We start from the raw sequence: 6,000 nt of genomic DNA, 5'->3' as shown, positions 1-6,000 counted from the left end.
GTGAGCTGCGGCGACGGCAGCGCTTCGGCTGTCGCGGGAGAGGGTGACAGAGGCGGGGAGGAGGACGGGAGGGAGTGAGAGAGGCCTGATGGGTCGCGTAGCGACGTTTGGGACGGCCAGGGTGTTGAGGAAGAAGCCAGGCAGGCAGGAGGCATGGCGCCTCGCGCGCGCGTGCGCTGTCCCGCCTCTGCCTACTGGCAGAGGCTAGGGATGACTGGCACCGAGCCAGGTGGGCTGGGCCAGCACAGGTGAGGCCTAGGTGAGCATCCCTCCCTCTCTATTTTCTAATTTTGTTCTGTTTTTCTATTTTGCAGTTTTGTTTTAATTTGGTTTTTCAAACCAAATCACTTTTAAAAATTCTGAAAATAGTTATTCCAGAGGCCCTCAACTAATTCCAGAATTGTTGGGGCATTTAAAAATATTAATAGTATTTAAATGCTCCAATTCAAATACAGTATGAATTAATTCAAAAATCCAGAATGGCTTAAAAATATGTTCATCATAGTAGGCAGAGGTTTTCACCTTTATCGAAAATCATGAACATTTTCAAAGGGCATTTTGGGTTCATTGAAAATGATTTTATGTTGAACCTATTTGATTTGATCTGGTGCTAGGGTTTGATCAATCCCCATCTCAAATTCAAAAGAATTTAAGCATGATGCAACACATGACTAGCTAGCTCAGAGCATACCAGAACTAGGGATGTGACAATAGAGTCATATTTTGTTCTAAGTATCGAGTTGTAATCATTGAGTTGTAAATAAATAGAAGTGTGATGATCATCATTAATAGAGCATTGTCCCAACAAAAAAAGGGAGAAAGGCCAAATAAAAAAAGAAAGGCCCAAAAAGAAAAAAGAAGAAAAAAAAGGGACAATGCTACTATCCTTTTTCCACACTTGTGCTTCAAAGTAGCACCATGATCTTTATGATAGAGAGTCTCTTGTTTTGTCACTTTCATATACTAGTGGGAATTTTTCATTATAGAACTTGGCTTGTATATTCCAACGATGGGCTTCCTCAAATGCCCTAGGTCTTCGTGAGCAAGCAAGTTGGATGCACACCCACTTAGTTTATTTTGTTGAGCTTTCATACATTTATAGCTCTAGTGCATCCGTTGCATGGCAATCCCTACTCCTTGCATTGACATCAATTGATGGGCATCTCCCTACCCCGTTGATTAGCTGCGTCAATGTGAGACTTTCTCTTTTTTTGTCTTCTCCACACAACCCCCATCATTATATTCTATTCCACCCATAGTGCTATATCCATGGCTCACACTCATGTATTGCGTGAAAGTTGAAAAAAGTTTGAGATTACTAAAGTCTGAAACAATTGCTTGGCTTGTCATCGGGGTTGTGCAAGATGAGAGCATCTTGTGTGACGAAAATGAAGCATGGACAAACTATATGATTTTGTAGGGATGAGCTTTCTTTGGCTATGTTATTTTGAGAAGACATAATTGCTTGGTTAGTATGCTTGAAGTATTATTATTTTATGTCAATATTAAACTTTTATCTTGAATCTTTCGGATCTGAACATTCATGCCAGAATAAAGAAAATTACATTGAGAAATATGCTAGGCAGCATTCCACATCAAAAATTCTGTTTTTATCATTTACCTACTCGAGGACGAGCAGGAATTAAGCTTGGGGATGCTTGATACGTCTCCAACGTATCTATAATTTTTGATTGTTCCATGGTATAATATATTCTGTTTTGGCTATTAATGGGCTTATTTATACACTTTTATATTATTTTTGGGACTAACCTATTAACCCAAGGCCCAGTGCAAATTGCTGTTTTTTTGCCTATTTCAGTGTTTCGCAGAAAAGGAATATCAAACGGAGTCCAAATGGAATGAAACCTTCGGGAGCGTGATTTTTGGAACAAACGTGATCTAGAGGACTTGGAGTGGACGTCAAGAAATCAACGAGGAGGCCACGAGGCAGGGAGGCACGCCTGCCCCCCTGGGCGTGCCCCCACCCTTGTGGGCCCCTTGTGGCTCCACCAACCTACTTCTTCCTCCTATATATACCTACGTACCCCGAAACCATCCAGGAGCACCACGAAACCCTATTTCCACCGCCGCAACCTTCTGTACCCATTCCCATCTTGGGGCCCTTTCCGGCGCTCCGCCGGAGGGGGCATCGATCACGGAGGGCTTCTACATCAACACCATAGCCTCTCCGATGATGTGTGAGTAGTTTACCACAGACCTTCGGGTCCATAGTTATTAGCTACATGGCTTCTTCTCTCTCTTTGGATCTCAATACAAAGTTCTCCACGATCTTCTTGGAGATCTATTTGATGTAAGTCTTTTTGCGGTGTGTTTGTCGAGATCCGATGAATTGTGGGTTTATGATCAAGATTATCTATGAACAATATTTGAATCTTCTCTGAATTCTTCTATGTATGACTGGTTATCTTTGCAAGTCTCTTCGATTTATCAGTGTAATTGTAACGGGTAGCAAGTAACAAGTGTAAATAAAGTGCAACAAGATGGCCCAATCCTTTTTGTAGCAAAGGAGAAGCCTGGACAAATTCTTATATAGAGAAAAGCGCTCCCGAGGACACATGGGAATTATCGTCAAGCTAGTTTTCATCACGTTCATATGATTCGCGTTCGGTACTTTGATAATTTGATATGTGGGTGGACCGGTGCTTGGGTGCTGTCCTTACTTGGACAAGCATCCCACTTATGATTAACTCCTATTGCAAGCATCCGCAACTACAAAAGAAGTATTAAGGTAAACCTAACCATAGCATGAAACATATGTATCCAAATCAGCCCCTTACGAAGCAACGCATAAACTAGGGTTTAAGCTTCTGTCACTCTAGCAACCCATCATCTACTTATTACTTCCCAATGCCTTCCTCTAGGCCCAAACAATGGTGAAGTGTCATGTAGTCGACGTTCACATAACACCACTAGAGGAGAGACAACATACATCTCATCAAAATATCGAACGAATACCAAATTCACATGACTACTAATAGCAAGGCTTCTCCCATGTCCTCATGAACAAACGTAACTACTCACAAAGCATATTCATATTCATAATCAGAGGGGTATTAATATGCATAATGGATCTGAACATATGATCTTCCACCAAATAAACCAACTAGCATCAACTACAAGGAGTAATCAACACTACTAGCAACCTACAGGTACCAATCCCAGGCTATGAGACAAAGATTGGATACAAGAGATGAACTAGGGTTTTAGAGGAGATGGTGCTGGTGAAGATGTTGATGGAGATTGGCCCCCTCCCGATAAGAGGAGCGTTGGTGATGACGATGGCGATGATTTCCCCCTCCCGGAGGGAAGTGTCCCCGACAGAACAGCTCCGCCAGAGCCCTAGATTGGTTCCACCTCGTGGCGGCGGAGTCTCGTCCCGAAAGCTTGCTTATGATATTTTCTCGGACGAAAGACTTCATATAGCAGAAGATGGGCACCGGAGGGCCACCAGGGAGCCCACGAGGCAGGGGGCGTGCCCAGGGGGGTAGGGCGCGCCCCCCACCCTCGTGGCCAGGGTGTGGGCCCCCTCTAGTATTTTCTTCACTCAGTATTTTTTATTATTTCCAAAAATAACTTCCGTGAAGTTTCAGGACTTTTGGAGTTGCGCATAATAGGTCTCTAATATTTGCTCCTTTTCCAGCCTAGAATTCCAGTTGCCGGCATTCTCCCTCTTTATGTAAACCTAGTAAAATAAGAGAGAATAGGCATAAGTATTGTGACATAATGTGTAATAACAGCCCATAATGCAATAAATATCAATATAAAAGCATGATGCAAAATGGACGTATCAACTCCCCCAAGCTTAGACCTCGCTTGTCCTCAAGCGGAAGCCGACAACGATAAATATGTCCACATGTTTTGAGATAGAGGTGTCGATAAAATAAAATACGGACATGAGGGCATCATGATCATTCTCATAACAGGAACACACACACACACACACACACACACACACACACATATATATATATATATATTGTCATATGATTTCTTATGCTCAAGTAATAATCTATTCACAATGTCAAGTATGAATCAGAAACTTCATTGAGAACCAGCAAACTATAATCTCAGTCACTGAAGCAATTGCAATTTATCATAACATCGGAAAGAGTCAATAAGAGCTTTTCAGCAAGTCCACATACTCAACTATCATTTAGTCTTTCACAATTGCTAACACTCACGCAATACTTGTGGTTACGGAGTTTTAATCGGACACAGAGAAAGATAGGGGCTTATAGTTTTGCCTCCCAACCTTTTACCTCAAGGGTAATGTCAAAAATAATAGCTAATGCTAACTTACATCCAATTGGATATATATATATATATATATATATATATATATATATATATATCAGGATCTTTCCAACACAATGTGCTTGCCAAAGGATAAAATGTAAAAAGGAAAGGTGAAGATCACCATGACTCTTGCATAAGGTAGAAGATAAAAGTAAAAGATAGGCCCTTCGCAGAGGGAAGCAGAGGTTGTCATGCGCTTTCAGGATTGGATGCACAAAATCTTAATGCGAAAGAACGTCACTTTATATTGCCACTTGTGATATGGAACTTTATTATGCAGTCTGTCGCTTTTATTTCTTCCACATCACAAGATCGTATAAAGCTTATTTCCTCCACACTAATCAATCATACATATTTAGAGAGCAATTTTTATTGCTTGCACCGATGACAACTTACTTGAAGGATCTTACTCAATCCATAGGTAGGTATGGTGGACTCTCATGGCAAAACTGGGTTTAACGGTATTTGGAAGCACAAGTAGTATCTCTACTTGGTGCAAAGAATTTGGCTAGCATGAGGGAGGAAGGCAAGCTCAACATGTTGGATGATCCATGACAATATACTTTATCTCAGATATAATAAAACATGACCCATTACGTTGTCTTCCTTGTCCAACATCAACTCTTTAGCATGTCATATTTTAATGAGTGCTCACAATCATAAAAGATGTCCAAGATAGTATATTTATATGTGAAACTTCTCTTTCTTTATTACTTCCTATTAATTGCAACGATGACCAAAACTATGTTTTTCAACTCTCAACAACTTTTAATCATCATACTCTTTATATGTGAAGTCATTACTCTCCATAAGATCAATATGATCTTTTTTTTCTTTTTTTTCTTTCTTTTTATTTTATTCACTCAAGATCATAGCAAGATAATCAAGCCCTTGACTCAACTTAATCTTTATTATATAGCTCACGGACTCGATTACATAGAGGGATCATAAAGCAAAACTCAAAACTAGATCATACTAAAACTCTATTCTACTAGATCAAGATAATACTGAAAGGATCGAACTAAAAAATACGATAAAGATAGAAGTGTGATGGTGATACGATACCAGGGGCACCTCCCCCAAGCTTGGCAGTTGACAAGGGGAGTGCCCATACCCATGTGATTATATCTCTTTTGCTGGAGAAGGTGATGGAGTCGTTGATGATGTAGGCTTGTCGTCCATCTTCCAAGGCATAGGCTCACCATCATAGAAGGATGATCGAGTCTCCGGAATCCTCAAATCTGCAGCCAAACTCATCCTCTTGAATCTATATTCATACTCACAGTTTTGGTTTTGCAGGTCATAGATTTGGGCTTGGAGGTGCTCGATCTTCTCATGAAGCTTGAAGATGGTCTCCCCAATATTCTTGGCATCCGGCTTGTGGTTGTTGGTGAACTCCGCGATCATTATATGGTTGGCGTTGAGTCCGCGTTCCACCATCCCCTGGCACTTGAAAACTTGTTGCTCCATTGCTTCAAGTCTCGTCTCCACGCTTCCGGTCCTCCTTGGTCCCTCAACATCGCGGATGTGCGGCAACCCATCATGCATCTCAATGTTTTGAGGGTGTTGCAGCACCTCCGCGAGGTAGGGGTTGATGTCCTTCTCAAAGAACTTGTCCTTGGGGGCGCTTGGAGATGTCATGGTGATCTAGATCTGCCAGAAAAACAGCTCGAAACGAAAACA

The sequence above is a fragment of the Triticum aestivum genome, chromosome 4D, assembly GCF_018294505.1.
Source record: "Triticum aestivum cultivar Chinese Spring chromosome 4D, IWGSC CS RefSeq v2.1, whole genome shotgun sequence".
NCBI classification, from domain to species: domain Eukaryota; kingdom Viridiplantae; phylum Streptophyta; class Magnoliopsida; order Poales; family Poaceae; genus Triticum; species Triticum aestivum.
This window is presented reverse-complemented; position numbering follows the sequence as displayed.